Source organism: Saimiri boliviensis, chromosome 16 (assembly GCF_048565385.1).
Source record: "Saimiri boliviensis isolate mSaiBol1 chromosome 16, mSaiBol1.pri, whole genome shotgun sequence".
NCBI classification, from domain to species: Eukaryota; Metazoa; Chordata; class Mammalia; order Primates; family Cebidae; genus Saimiri; species Saimiri boliviensis.
The window spans coordinates 88,127,862-88,143,460 of NC_133464.1; positions in this window are offsets into that span (position 1 = coordinate 88,127,862).

Consider the following 15,599-nt stretch of genomic DNA (forward strand, 5'->3'; position numbering starts at 1 on the left):
GGCTGAGGCAGGAGAATCCCTTGAACCTGGAAGGCGGGTGTTGCATTGAGCTGAGATAGCATCACCGCACTCAACCTGGGCGACAGAGTGGGACTCTGCCTCAAAAATAAATTAATTAATAAAAATAAAAATAAAAATAAAGTAAATAAAATAATATCAGACATACAAGTTTCAAAATGTTACCAAACATAAAATCACATTGAAAATGCTCTTTGGTTGGCCGGGCGCGGTGGCTCAAGCCTGTAATCCCAGCACTTTGGGAGGCCGAGGCGGGTGGATCACGAGGTCGAGAGATCGAGACCATCCTGGTCAACATGGTGAAACCCCGTCTCTACTAAAAATACAAAAAATCAGCTGGGCATGGTGGCATATGCCTGTAATCCCAACTACTCAGGAGGCTGAGGCAGGAGAATTGCCTGAACCCAGGAGGCGGAGGTTGCGGTGAGCCGAGATCGCGCCATTGCACTCCAGCCTGGGTAACAAGAGCGAAACTCCGTCTCAAAGAAAAAAAAAAAAAAAAAAAAAAAAAGAAAATGCTCTTTGGGCCAGCGTGGTGGTTCACACCTGTGATCCCAGAGCTTTGAGAGGCAGAGGTGGGTGGATCACTTGAGGTCAGGAATTTGAGACCAGCCTGGCCAATATGGTGAAACCTCGTCTTTACTAAAAATACAAAAATTAGCTGGGCATGGTATTACACCCCTTGTAATCTCAGCTACTCCCAAGGGAGGCTTGACCTTGGGAGGCAGAGATTGCAGTGAGCCAAGATCATGCCACTGGACCCCAGCATGGGCAACAGAGCAAGACTCTCTCTCAAAAAAAAAAAAAAAAAAAGAAAAAAGAAAAAAAATGCTTTTTGAAGGCGTGTTCAAATAAAAAGAGAAATCTTGTAAGAATTCTGGTAAGAGTCATTTGACACCTTAGTAAACCTTACTGGGTAAAAGGAGAGCTAGCGCCAAGGGAAGGAAAAAGAGAAAATATATTCCGTAAAACTCAAAACGAAAATTATAGATAATGATGAAAAATTTGAAAGATAGAGCTAGGGCTAGAAACAAAGAGACATGCTAACCAGCTTGTATTATTATGGGGAATATAGATATAATATTGATGAATTTAGGAAATTGAAAATTATTTAAAACAAAATATGAGTATGAATTCTAAAGACATCTACCATAAAAAAATAAAACGTATTTCATTTAAGTCCTTCTAATTAAAAAAGCAGGAAAAGTAGGGTGGGGAAGAAAATTCAGTAAGTATAAAAAATAAAATGCGGTGATAGGGAAAAAAAGTCCTAATACGAAAGTAATTACAATAATTATAAATGGGTTAAATGCACTGATAAAAGCTTTTCAGGCCGGGCGCGGTGGCTCAAGCCTGTAATCCCAGCACTTTGGGAGGCCGAGGTGGGTGGATCACGAGGTCGAGAGATCGAGACCAACCTGGTCAACATGGTGAAACCCCGTCTCTACTAAAAATACAAAAAATTAGCTGGGCATGGTGTTGCATGCCTGTAATCCCAGCTACTCAGGAGGCTGAGGCAGGAGAATTGCCTGAACCCAGGAGGCGGAGGTTGCGGTGAGCCGAGATCGCGCCATTGCACTCCAGCCTGGGTAACAAGAGCGAAACTCCATCTCAAAAAAAAAAAAAAAAAGCTTTTCAGTATAGTGGATTCGGAGATATACGGATCAGAACAGAAGCACTGACACTCCCAGATGCTAGGAATCTGGAGACCAAAAGTTCTCCAGAAACTGACACTGTTTGAAGAGAGTCAACTTTTCCAATGTCACAACTCCTTACTCCTTCCATAACGTGTGGCCCACATCTAACAACTGTCACTGAGGGACTATCAAGGCCCAGTGCCCTCATTCCAATTTTTTTTTTTTTTTTTTTTTTTGAGATAGAGTCTTGCTCTTGTGGCCCATGCTGGAGCACAATGGCACAAGCTCGGCTTACTGCACCCTCTGCCTCCCAGGTTCAAGTCATTCTCCTGTCACAGCCTCCTGAGTAGCAGGGATTACAGGAGCCTGCCACCATGCCTGGCTAATTTTTTGTAGTATTAGTAGAACCGGGTTTCACCACATTGGCCAGACTGGTCTCGACTCCTGACGTTGTGATCCACCCACCTTCGCCTCCCAAAGCGCTGGGATTACAGGCATGAGCCACCTTGCTCACCACCCTCATCCCCAGTCAAGGACAACTCTGAAGGACCAGGACAGCTCCAGATTTCTACCTAGGATCATCTGAAGTCTCTGTTTATTGTTTGGCAATGCAGCATTTCCTTCTGATCACTCTTGCTTCCTTTGCATCTTAACAGGAATTGATCCCTGAAACACGAATACGTTTTCTGCATGACAATCTCTATCTCAGGCAACAACTGAGCAAATATGAACCAAAATAAATCAGACTAGAAACCTTATTATCTGATCAAAAAGCTTAAACTAAAATTTTAAAAAATGATAAGGGGTGGAAAGTTGTGATAATAAAATAATAAACATAAGACATATAGTTACTCTACAGGTATATGTACCAAATAACATAGACTCAAAATAAGTTAAAACAACAACACTGATTGCACTATAAGGAGAAATAACTAAAAAATTGTATTTAAAAATTTTTGGACCTTCCTCCCAAAAGCTGGTAGATCAAAGAAGACAGGCTGAGCACTTTGGTTCTCACCTGTAATCCCAGCACTTTCAGAGGCGAATGTGGTAGGATACCTTGAGCTCGGGAGTTTGAAACCAGCATGGGCAACAGAGTGAGACCCCACCTCTAAAATAAATAAAAAATAAATTAGCTGGGAGTGGTGGTGCATGTCTGTAGTCCCAGTTATTTGAGAGTCTGAGGCAAGAGGATCACTTGAGCCCAGGAGTTCAAGGCTCCAGTGAACTATGATTGCACCGCTGGACTCCAGCCTGGGGGACAGAATGAGACCTATTTCTAAAAATGTAAATTTAAAATTTAAAAAAAATAAAAAGCAAAAAGAAGCTGAGTGTTGAAGCTGAGTGTCTTAGCTCAGAGTGCCATAAAAAAAAATCAAACACCGTGATTGGTGGTTTAAACAACAGAAATTAATTTTCTTACAGTTCCAGAGGATATTAATTCAAGATACGATACCAGCATGGTCAGTTTCTGGTGAAAGCTGTTTTCCTGGGTTATACACAACCACCTTCTTGCTGGGTTCTCACATGGCAGGGACTAAAAGTGAGCAAGCTCTCTGGTGTGTGTGTGTGTGTGTATATATATATATATATATATATTTTTTTTTTTTTTTTTTTTTTGAGATGGAGTCTCACTCTGTCACCCAGGCTGCAGTGCAGTGGCACGATCTTGGCTCACTGTAACTTCCCCCTTCCAGGCTCAAGCGATTCTCCTGCCTCAGCCTCCAGAGTAGCTGGGATTACTGATGCATGCCACCACCATCCAACTAATTTGTGTATTTTTAGTAGAGATGAAGTTTCATATTGCCCAGGCTGATCTTGAACTCCTGAACTCAAGTGATCCACCTGCCTCGGCCTCCCAAAGTGCTGGGATTATAGGCATGAGCCACCACGCCAGGACTCTGGTGTCTGTTCTTATAAGTGCACTAATTGCATCATGGGCTTCCCACTCTCCTGACTTCATCTAAACCTGATTACCTCCCAAAAGTCCAATCTCTAAATACCATCACATTGGGGCTAGGGCTTTAACATAGAATTTTGGGGGAACACAATTCAGTTCACAGCACTAAGATATCAGAGAGATGAGTTATAGGAATATAAACTTAAACTGTTGAGTATAATTAGAAAGATCATTTTTCTAGCACATGGGACATTTCCAAAAAATAGACTGAGTTATTAAACCATGAAGGAATTCTTAATAGAGTCTAAATAATCAATACATTATCACTTGCAATATCTGGCCATAAGGTAATGAGAATAAAAATTAACAATAAAGGATAACTTTTAAGTATTATCTTTTTGGAAATTAAATATTATTATTATTATTTTTTTTTTTTTTTTTGAGACGGAGTTTCGCTCTTGTTACCCAGGCTGGAGTGCAATGGCGCGATCTCGGCTCACTGCAACCTCCGCCTCCTGGGTTCAGGCAATTCTCCTGCCTCAGCCTCCTGAGTAGCTGGGTTTACAGGCACGCGCCACCATGCCCAGCTAATTTTTGTATTTTTAGTAGAGACGGGGTTTCACCATGTTGACCAGGATGGTCTCGATCTGTCGACCTTGTGATCCACCCGCCTCGGCCTCCCAAAGTGCTGGGATTACAGGCTTGAGCCACCGCGCCCGGCGGAAATTAAATATTATTAAATAATCCTTGAGTTAAAAAGAAAATGAGGAGCTAGATGCAGGGGCTCACAACTGTGATCCCAGCACTTTGGGAAGCCGAGGCTGGAGGATCACTTGAGTCCAGGAGTTGGGAGCAGCCTGGGCAACATAATGAGACTTTGTCTCTACAAAAAAAAAAGTTTTAAAAATTAGCCAGGAATAGTGGCGTGCATCTGTAGTCTCTGCTACTTTGTAGGCTGAAGTGGGAGGATCACTTGAGCCTGGGAGGTCAAGGCTGCAGTGAGCCATGATTGCAGAACTGTACTCCGGCCTGCGCAACAGAGCAAGACCTCCTCTCTAAAGAAAAAAAAGAAAGAAAACAAAGAAAATGTTAAGTGCAAGGCCGGGCGCGGTGGCTCAAGCCTGTAATCCCAGCACTTTGGGAGGCCGAGGCGGGTGGATCACGAGGTCGAGAGATCGAGACCATCCTGGTCAACAAGGTGAAACCCCGTCTCTACTAAAAATACAAAAAGTTAGCTGGGCATGGTGGTGAGTGCCTGTAATCCCAGCTACTTAGGAGGCTGAGGCAGGAGAATTGCCTGAGCCCAGGAGGCGGAGGTTGCGGTGAGCCGAGATCGCGCCATTGCACTCCAGCCTGGGTAACAAGAGCGAGACTCCGTCTCAAAAAAAAAAAAAAAAGAAAAAGAAAATGTTAAGTGCATGCTGCTAAGTGAAAGAAGCCAATCCGAAAAGGCAATACACTGTATGATTCTAACGATACGACTTTCTGGAAAGGAGGAAAACTATGAAGAGAGTAAAAGGACCATGATTGGCAGGGGTTGGGAGAGAGAGGGGTGAATAGATGAAACACAGAGAATTTTTAGGGCAGTGAAATCCAAAATCAATAATTATGCTATTATAATTTAGAAAGTTCAACAAGGTTGTCATATGCGAGATAAACCCTTAAAAACCAATAGTATTTCTCTATATTAACAATAGTTGGCCAGGCGCGGTGGCTCACGCCTGTAATCCCAGCACTTTGGGAGGCCGAGGCGGGTGGATCACGAGGTCGAGAGATCGAGACCACCCTGGTCAACATGGTGAAACCCCGTCTCTACTAAAAATACAAAACATTAGCTGGGCATGGTGGCGCGTGCCTGTAATCCGAGCTACTCAGGAGGCTGAGGCAGGAGAATTGCCTGAACCCAGGAGGCGAAGGTTGCGGTGAGCCGAGATCGCGCCATTGCACTCCAGCCTGGGTAACAAGAGCGAAACTCTGTCTCAAAAAAAAAAAAAAAAAAAAAAACAGTTAGCTAGAAAGAAGGGATGAGTCGTATGTTCAACTGAAGACGATGGGGGGGAACTGAATAAATGCCATAGAAAATGGAAAGTAAAAATAAAGAATAGAGCCTAAATCAATAAAATAGGAAGCACACAATAGAAAATACTAACAAACTAAAATTGGTCATTTAAATTATTAATAAAAGGGTCCAGGTGAGGTGGCTCACACCTGTAATCCCAGCACTTTGGAAGGCCAAGGTGGGTGGATCGCCTGAGGTCAGGAGTTTGAGACCAGCCTGGCCAACATGGAAAAATCCCATCTCTACTAACAATACAAAAATTAGCTGGGCGTGGTGGCAGGCACCTATTCTCGGGAAGCTGAAGCAGGAGAATCACTTTAACCTGAGGTGGAGGTTGCAGTGAGCCAAGATTGTACCACTGTACTCCAGCCTGGGTAACAGACTGAGACTTTGCCTCAAAAAAAAAAAAAAAAAAAAAAAAATATATATATATATATATATATATATATATATATTTCTGATATTGGGGGTATGGTATGATCTTTTTTTTGAGACGGTGTCTCACTCTGTCCCCCAGGCTGGAGTACAGTGGTTTGATCATGACTCACTGTAAACTCCACCTCTCAGGTTCAAGTGATTCTTCTGCCTCAGCCTCCCAAGTAGCTGGGATTACAGGTGTGCACCACCATGCTCAACTAATTTTTGTATTTTTAGTAGAGACAGGGTTTCGCCATGTTGGCCAAGCTAAACTCGAACTCGGGACCCGAAATGATCTGCCCATCTCAGCCTTCCAAAGTGTTGGGACTACATGCATGAACCACTGCAGCGGCCTGATAGAGTTTTTTAAACAAGATACAAAAAAATGCTAAACATAGAAAAAGATTGATAACATCAACTCTATTAAGTTTTTTAAATTGCACTTCGCAAAAAGACTCAACAAAAAACACAAATCACAATCTGACAGAAGATATTTTTGACACACTCACCTGTCACAGGAATGTGTTTTAAATATTTCTACACATCAGTAAGAAAAAGGCAGTTTGGGTGCGTTCACTTGTGCCTATAATCCCAGCACTACGGTAAACTGAGGGGGCTCACTTGAGCCAGGAGTTTGACAACAGCCTGGTCAAGAAGGTGAGACCTCACTTCTACAAAAAAAAAAAAAAAAAAAAATCAAAACAAAATTAGCTGGGCGTGGTAGTGAGGGCCTGTAGTCCCAGCTACTCGAGAGGCTGGAGAGGTTCAGGTGGGAGGATTGCTTGAGCCTGCAAAGTCAAGGCTGCAGCCAGCCGTGTTCCTGCCACTGCACCCTAGCCTGGCCAACACAGCAAGACCCTGTCTCTAAAAAATGAACAAACAAATAAATAAGAAAAAGGCATACACCCCAACTGACAAAAGGCAAACATTTGAACAGAGGTCATAAAGGTGAATACATGGCCAATAAACATATTAAACATATTTAGAAGATGCTCCATTGTATTACTAGTCGGGAAAATGTTACTAGTCGGGAAAATGTGAATTCAGACTATAGTGAAATATCATGTTAAACCCCTTAAGATAAGAAATTTAAGTTATACAACAATAGCAAACGTTAGGATTGGAGTTGGGAGCATAGAGACTATCTATATACGGCCGCCTGAAGTATAAATGAGCGTTCAACCACATCGGAAACTATCTGGCATTCTTTCAAAGCTAAGTGTTCACAAATTTGTAGCCAAGCAATCTCATTCCTAAGTACAAATCCGAGAAATGCATGCATTTATGAACATAAGGAAAGACTACAAGAATATTCAAGGCAGCCACGTCCTTAACAACAAACAACTCGAAATGACCCAACATCCATCAATGGGAGGCCAAGGAGGGTGAATCACCTGATGTTGGGAGTTTGAGACCAGCCTGGCCAACATGGAGAAAAGTCATCTCTACTAAAAATACAAAATTAGCTGGGCATGATGGTGGGCACCTGTAATCCCAGCTACTCTGAGGCTGAGGCAGGACAATGGCTTGAACCCAGGAGGCGGAGACTGCTCTGAGCCAAGATTACGCCACTGCACTCCAGCCGGGCAACAAGAGCTAAACTCCATCTCAAAAAGAAAGTAAGCAACCAACTACATGTGTGTTTGTGTTGTCTCTGTGAGAAAAGTGCATTCGTTAGGATTTCAAGATAATGGCTACCTCTAGTGGGCAAATTGGGCTATGAGACAAGGAAAGCAAGTAACTACAGGTAAATGCATGTTATCGGCAATGGTCTAGATCTTGTTTGAGAGGGTGGATCACAAGGATTCAGTATGTTGTGATTTTTTAAAATAACAAATACATATGTTATCAAGAAAAAGAGAGAAACTAAATAAATAGATGAAAAAGAAATATAAGGCCAGGCACGGTGGCTCACACCTGTAATCCCAACACTTTGGGAGGTCGAGTTGGGTGAATCATCTGAGATTGGGAGCTCGAGACCAGCCTGACCAATATGGAGGAACCCCGTCTCTATTAAAAATACAAAAAATTAGCTGGCGTGGTAGTGCCTGCCTGTAATCCCAACTACTTGGGAGGCTGAGGCAGGAGAATTGCTTGAACCCACGAGGCAGAGGTTACAGTGAGCTGAGATCATGCTGTTGCTCTCTAGCCTGAGCAACAGAGCGAGACTCTGACTCAAAAGAAAAAAAAAGAGAGAGAGAGAAAGATAACTACTAATATAATAGAAGTCTTAGGAAAGAGAATATCATTTATGCCAATGGATTTGAAATTTAGACAACACGAACTGCCTAGAGAATAGAAGTTATCAAAACTAGTTCAAAAATAAATAGAAAATTTTACTAGTATAATAAATAGAATAAGTAGTCCTGGCTGGGCATGGTGGCTCATGCCTGTAATCCACTTTGGGAGGCCAAGGCAGTTGAGCTCAGGAGTTTAAAAATCACTTGAGCTCAGGTGTCTAAAACCAGACTAGACAATATGGTGAAATCCTGTCTCTACAAAAAAATACAAAAATTAGCCAGGTATAGTAATGCACACCTGTGGTCCCAGATATTTAGGAGGCTGAGATGGGAGGATCACTTGAGTAAAGAAGGCCGAGATACTGTACCACAGCACTCCAGCCTGGGCAACAGCAAGAATCTCACTAAAAAAAAAATAAATAAAAAATAGGCAGGGACTTCATGACTGAAACACTGAAAGCATTGGCAACAAAAGCCAACATAGACAAATGGGATCTAATTAAACTCCAGGGCTTCTGCACAGCAAAAGAAACAACCATTAGAAGGAACTGGCAATCAACAGAATGGGAAAACATTTTTGCAATCTACCCATCTGACAAAGGGCTGATATCTAGAGTCTACAAAGAACTAAAGCAGATTTACAAGAAAAAAAAAACCAAGCAAGCCCATTCAAAAGCGGGTGAAGGATATGAACAGACACTTTTCAAAAGAAGACATATGTGAGGCCAACAAACATATGAAAAAATGCTCACGATCACTGGTCATTAGAGAAAAGCAAATCAGCTGGGCGCGGTGGCTCAAGCCTGTAATCCCGGCACTTTGGGAGGCCGAGGCGGGTGGATCACGAGGTCGAGAGATCGAGACCATCCTGGTCAACATGGTGAAACCCCATCTCTACTAAAAATACAAAAAATTAGCTGGGCATGGTGGCACGTGCCTGTAATCCCAGCTACTCAGGAGGCTGAGGCAGGAGAATTGCTTGAACCCAGGAGGCGGAGGTTGCAGTGAGCCAAGATCGCGCCATTGCACTCCAGCCTGGGTAACAAGAGCGAGACTCCGTCTCAAAAAAAAAAAAAAAAAAAAAGAGAAAAGCAAATCAAAACCACATTGAGAGACCATCTCATGACAGTTAGAATGGCAATCATTAAAAAATCTGGAGGCCGGGCACAGTGGCTCAAGTCTGTAATGCCAGCACTTTGGGAGGCCGAGGTGGGCAGATCACGAGATCAAGAGATCGAGACCATCCTGGCCAACATGGTGAAACCCCATCTCTACTAAAAATACAAAAATGAGCTGGGCGTGGTGCTGTGCGCCTGTAATCCCAGCCACTCGGGAGGCTGAGGCAGGAGAATTGCCTGAACCCAGGAGACGGAGGTTGCAGTGAGTCAAGATTGTGCCACTGTACTCCAGCCTGGCGCCTGGCGACAGAGTGAGACTCTGTCTCAAAAAAAAAAAAAGAAAGAAAGAAACGAAAAGAAAGAAACAATCTGGAGACAACAGATGCTGGAGAGGATGTGGAGAAATCGGAACACTTTTACACTGTTGGTTGGAGTGTATGTTAGTTCAACCATCGTGGAAGACAGTGTGGCGATTCCTCAAGGATCTAGAAATAGAAATTCCATTTGACCCAGCAATCCCATTACTGGGTAATATCCAAAGAACATTTCTGTGGTGTACCATTGACCTATCCCTGTGCCCAACACAGGGTCTTAATCATCTCCATCTCTCTCTCTCTCTCTCTCTCTCTCTCTCACTTTCTTTAACTATCATAACCATTTCAGGTGTTCCGTAAGGTTAACTGTATTTATATTGTCGTATAGCAGATCTTTAGAACTTTTTAATCTTGCAAAACTGAAACTGTGTTCACTGAACAACTCACATTTTCCCCTCTCTTCAGCCCCTGGTTACCACCACTCCACTTTCACTTTATGAATTTCATCTTTACAAAAAAATCTTTTACAATTTAGCTGGGTGTGGTGGCGTGATCCTGTAGTCTTGGCTATTGTGAATAATGCTGCTATGAACATGAGTGTGCAAATATCTCTGTAATAACTGGGTTTCAGTTCTTCAGAAGTGGAATTGCTGGATCATATGGTAATTCTATTTTTAATTTATTGAGAAACTTTCATACTATTCCCACCAACAGTACTATTTGCTATAGATTTTTTAGTAAATTCCCTTTATTTAGTTAAATGACTACTTTCATAGCTTAGTTCCTAATCTTTTCTTTATTTGGAATATATCTTAAATGTTATCAAATGCTTCTTCCATATTTATTGAGATTATAGATTATAATATCCACTGTGGCCAGGTGTGGTGGCTCACACCTGTAATCCCAGCACTTTGGGAGGCAGAGGCGGGTGGATCACCTGAGGTCAGGAGTTTGAGACCAGCCTAACCAACATGGTGAAACCTCATCTCTCCTAAAAATACACAAAATTAGCTGAGTGTGGTGGCACATGCCTGTAATCCCAGCTACTCAGGAGGCTGAGGCAGGAGAATTGCTTGAACCCGGGAGATGGAGGTTGCAGCGAGCTGAGATCACACCACTGCACTCCAACCTGGGTGACAGAGTGAGACTCCATCTTAAAAAAGAGGAAAAAAAATCCACTTGTGGCCGGGCGCGGTGGCTCAAGCCTGTAATCCCAGCAGTTTGGGAGGCCGAGGCGGGTGGATCACAAGGTCGAGAGATCGAGACCAACCTGGTCAACACGGTGAAACCCCATCTCTACTAAAAATACAAAAAATTAGCTGGGCATGCCTGTAATCCCAGCTACTCAGGAGGCTGAGGCAGGAGAATTGCCTGAACCCAGGAGGCGGAGGTTGCGGTGAGCCAAGATCGCGCCATTGCACTCCAGCCTGGGTGACAAGAGCAAAACTCCGTCTCAAAAAAAAAAAAAAAAAATCCACTTGTAAACTGCTGCTCATCGGAGTGTGTGTCCAGGACAACTTGAATCTATGCTCCCGGGTTGCAGTCCTCAAGCTGGGCCCAAATAAACTCTCTATATTAATTTTGCCTCAGCTTCTTTCTTGTAGGTCAACAAGATTAACTCTCTATCACATACCACACATAAAATTTGGTCAAGTTCTATTAAAGACCTAAATTTGAAAAGAAAAACATTAAAGTTATTTGAAGATAGTGAGATACTGAAGAATCTCACTAGAAGACAAAATGAAGATATTGAAGAATATGTTTATAACTTCAAGTTGGGAACAATTGCTTTTAAAATATATATATATATATACATGGCTGGGCGCAGTGGCTCACACGTGTAATCCTAGAATTTTGGAATGCCAAGGCAGGCGGATCACTTTAGGTCAAAAGTTGGAGACCAGCCCGGCCAACATGGTGAAACCCTGTCTCTACTTAAAAAAAAAAAAAAAAAAAAATTAGCTGAGCATGGTGGCATGCGCCTGTAGTCCTAGCTACTCGGGAAGCTGAGGCAAGAGAATCGTTTGAACCCAAGTGGCAGAGGTTGCAGTGAGTCAAGATGCCACTAGGCCGGGCGCGGTGGCTCAAGCCTGTAATCCCAGCACTTTAGGAGGCCGAGGTGGGTGGATCACGAGGTCGAGAGATCGAGACCATCCTCGTCAACATGGTGAAACCCCGTCTCTACTAAAAATACAAAAAATTAGCTGGGCATGGTGGCGCGTGCCTGTAATCCCAGCTACTGAGGAGGCTGAGACAGGAGAATTGCTTGAACCCAGGAGGCGGAGGTTGCGGTGAGCTGAGATCACGCCATTGCACTCCAGCTTGGGTAACAAGAGCGAAACTCTATCTCAAAAAAAAAAAAAAAAAAAAAAAAAAAAAAAGATCATGCCACTGCACTCCAGCCTGGGTGACAAAGCTAGACTCCATATTTATTTATTATTTTATTTTATTATTTTTTTTTTTTTAGATGGAGTCTCTTTTTGCTGCCCAGGCTAGAGTGCAGTGGCATGATCTTGGCTCACTGCAACCTCCACCTCTCGGGGATCAAGTGATTCTCCTGCCTCAGACTCTCGAGTAGCTGGAACCACAGGCACACGCAACCACACCCAGCTAATGTTTAGTAGAGACGGGGTTTCACCAAATTGGTCAGCCTGGTCTTGAACTCCTGACCTGTGACCCACCCTCCTTGGCCTCCCAAAGTGCTGGGATTACAGGCATAAGCCACTGTGCCTGCCAGGTTTATGCCTGTAATCCCAGCACTTTGGGAGGCCAAGGAGGGCGGATTACAAGGTCAGGAGTTCAGGATCACAAGGCAGGAGAATTGCTTGAACCCAGGAGGCGGAGGTTGCAGTGAGCCAAGATTGCACCACTGTTCTCCAGCCTGGGCGACAGAGTGAGATTTTGGGAGGCCAAGGAGGGCGGATAGCAAATGCCACAGATTAATGACAACATTTAAAAAACATATGAAGTAAAATTCACCAGTAATGATTCAAATCAATATTGTCCCGGAATGGCTAGCCAATGCAAAAGCAAAGCAAAAAGAAAAACAAGTTTGGGCACCGTGGCGCACACTTGTAATTCTAGCATTTTGAAAGGCCAACGCAGGCAGATCCCTTGAAGTCAGGGGTTCAAGATCAGCCTGGCCAATATGGTGAAACACAAGTCTTTACCAAAAATACAAAAATCAGCCAGGTTTGGTGGCCTATACCTGTAACCCCAGCTACTCCAGGGGCCAAGTCAGGAGAATCGCTTGAACATGGGAGGCAGAGGTTTCAATGAATAGAGATTGTGCCACTGAACTCCAGCCTGGGCAATTAGGTGAGACTCTGTCTCAAAAAAAAAAAAAAAAAAATCTAACCCAAGAGCACATCATCTCAGATAGTTGACAGTGTTTTTACTAAAGGAAGGAACATGTATATACTAGCGTCTCAATGAAGTCCCCTCCTCAGGTCCCTCCTCTTCTCCCAGGCCTGTGGTCTTCATCCTTTCTCTTTGCTCCCCTCCCCCTCTCCTTCCCGCTCCTTGTCCTCCTCCTCCTTCCCCTTACTCACTCCTCCTGCACAGTCTCCGCTCCCCGTCGTCTCCTTCCCACCTCTTTCTCCCCTCCAGTTCCCACATCCCCCACTTCCTCCCCCTTACCCTCGCTCTGAATTGAGCAATACAAAACTCTACCTGCTTACACCCGCTTTCTCTTGAAAAAAATAGCAGCAATCTTTCCGTAGAGCAAGAGATGACAAACTAATGCTCACAAGCCAAATCGAGTCTAAGACTTGTTTTTGTTCTGCCTTAGAGCTAAAAATGGTTTTTACATTTTCAGAGAGGCTGTTTAAAAAAAAAAAAAAAAACCGAAGAATATTTGACAGAGACCATATGTGGCCTGCAACTCTACAATATTTACTATCTGCCCCTTTACCGAAAAAGTTTATCCATCACTATCCTAGAAGATTCGTACTTGAAAAGGTTAATTTAGGGATTATAAATACATGATGCCTACATAAATACATAACTTTAAAAATATACATTGGCCAGATTTACTGGCTCATGCTGGTAATCCCAGCACGTTGGGAGACCGAGGCTGGAGGATTGCTTGAGTCCAAGAGTTCAAGAACAGCCTGGACAACATAGCAGGATCCACTCCCTACAAAGAATTAAAAATTTTGGCCAGGTGCAGTGGCTCTCGCCTGTAATCCCAGCACTTCGGGAGGCTGAGGTAGGCAGATCACGAGGTCAGGAGTTCAAAGCCAGCCTGGCCAACATGGTAAAACTCCATCTCTACTAAAAATACAAGAATTGGCCAGGTGTGGTGTATGCCTGTAGTCCCAGCTACTCAGGAGGCTGAGGCAGGAGAATTGCTTGAACCCAGGAGGTGGAAGTTGCAGTGAGCTGAGACTGTGCCATTGCACTTCAGCCTGGGCAACAAGAGCAAAACTCCATTAAAAAAAAGAAAATGAGTAAAAGATATAAACAGACATTTCACCCAAGAAAATACACGGATGGGGCCAGGCGTGGTGGCTTACGCGTGTAATCCCAGCCCTTTGGGAGGCCAAGGTGGGCGGATCACGAGGTCAGGAGTTCGAGATCAGCCTGGCCAACATGATGAAACCCCATCTCTACTAAAGAAACAAAAAATTAGCCAGGTGTGGTGGTGAATGCCTGTAATCCCAGCTACTTGGGAGGCTGAGGCAGGAGAATTGCTTGAACCTGGGAAGTGGAAGTTGCAGGGAGCCGAGATCGTGCCATTGTACTCCGGCCTGGGTAACAGGGTGAGACTCTGCCTAGAAAAAAAAAAGAAAAAAGAAAAGAAAAGGAAAATACATGGATAGCAATAGCACGTGAAAAGTGTTTAACATCAGTAGTTATCAGAGAAATGCAGATTAAAACCGCAATGAGATATCAATACACATGCCTTAGAACCGCTAAAAAAAAAAAAATAGTAAAAATATCATATGCTGGTGAGAATGCAGAGAAAATAGATCTCTCGTTTATGGCTGGTGGGAATGTAAAAGGGTACAGCCACTCTGGAAAATAGTTTGGCAGCTTCTTAAAAAACTAAATATACATACAACTTAACGATTGTACCCCAGGCACGTATCCCAGAAAAATGAAAACTTACATCTACACAAAAACCTGTAGAAGTGGCCCATTATAGTATCTTTATTTCAAAAACCAGAAGCTGGAAACAACAAAAATGGTCTTCAATAGGGGAATGGTTAAAGAAGCTGGTGCATCCAAAAATGAAATTCAGCAATGGAAAGGAACAAATTCTTCATACGCATGACTTGGATGGATCACACAGGCATATGCTAAGTGAAAAAAAATGCCAATCTCAAAAGGTTACAGACTGTATTATTCCATTTATACAGAATTCTCAAAATGACAAAAGTATAGAGGTGGAAACGGATTCGCCAGGAGTTAGGGAAACGGGATAGAGAGGAGTGAGTGTGACCATAAAGAGGAAACACCAGGGACATCTTGGTGGTCATAGAACAGTTCGCTGTTTCCATTGCTGCACTGGTTACATTAATCTGCAGATATGACAAAGTAACACAGAACTAAGCAGGCACAATGTACTGATGTCCATTTTCTGGTCAGCAGCAAAGTGTAAAAAAATGCTTCCTTTAGTTCTATACCTATTTGAAAATAAAAGTTTTTGGCCAGTCACAGTGGCTCTCACCTGTAATCCCTGCACTTTGGGAGCTGAAGGCAGGTGGATTACCTGAGTTCAGGAGTTCCAGAGCAGCCTGGCCAATATGATGAAACTTCATCTCTACTAAAAATACAAAAAAATTAGCCGGGCATGGTGGTGTTCGCCAGTAATCCCAACTACTTGGGAGGCTGAGGCAGGAGAATTGCTTGAATATGGGAGGTAGGGGTTGCAGTGAGCCAAGATCACACC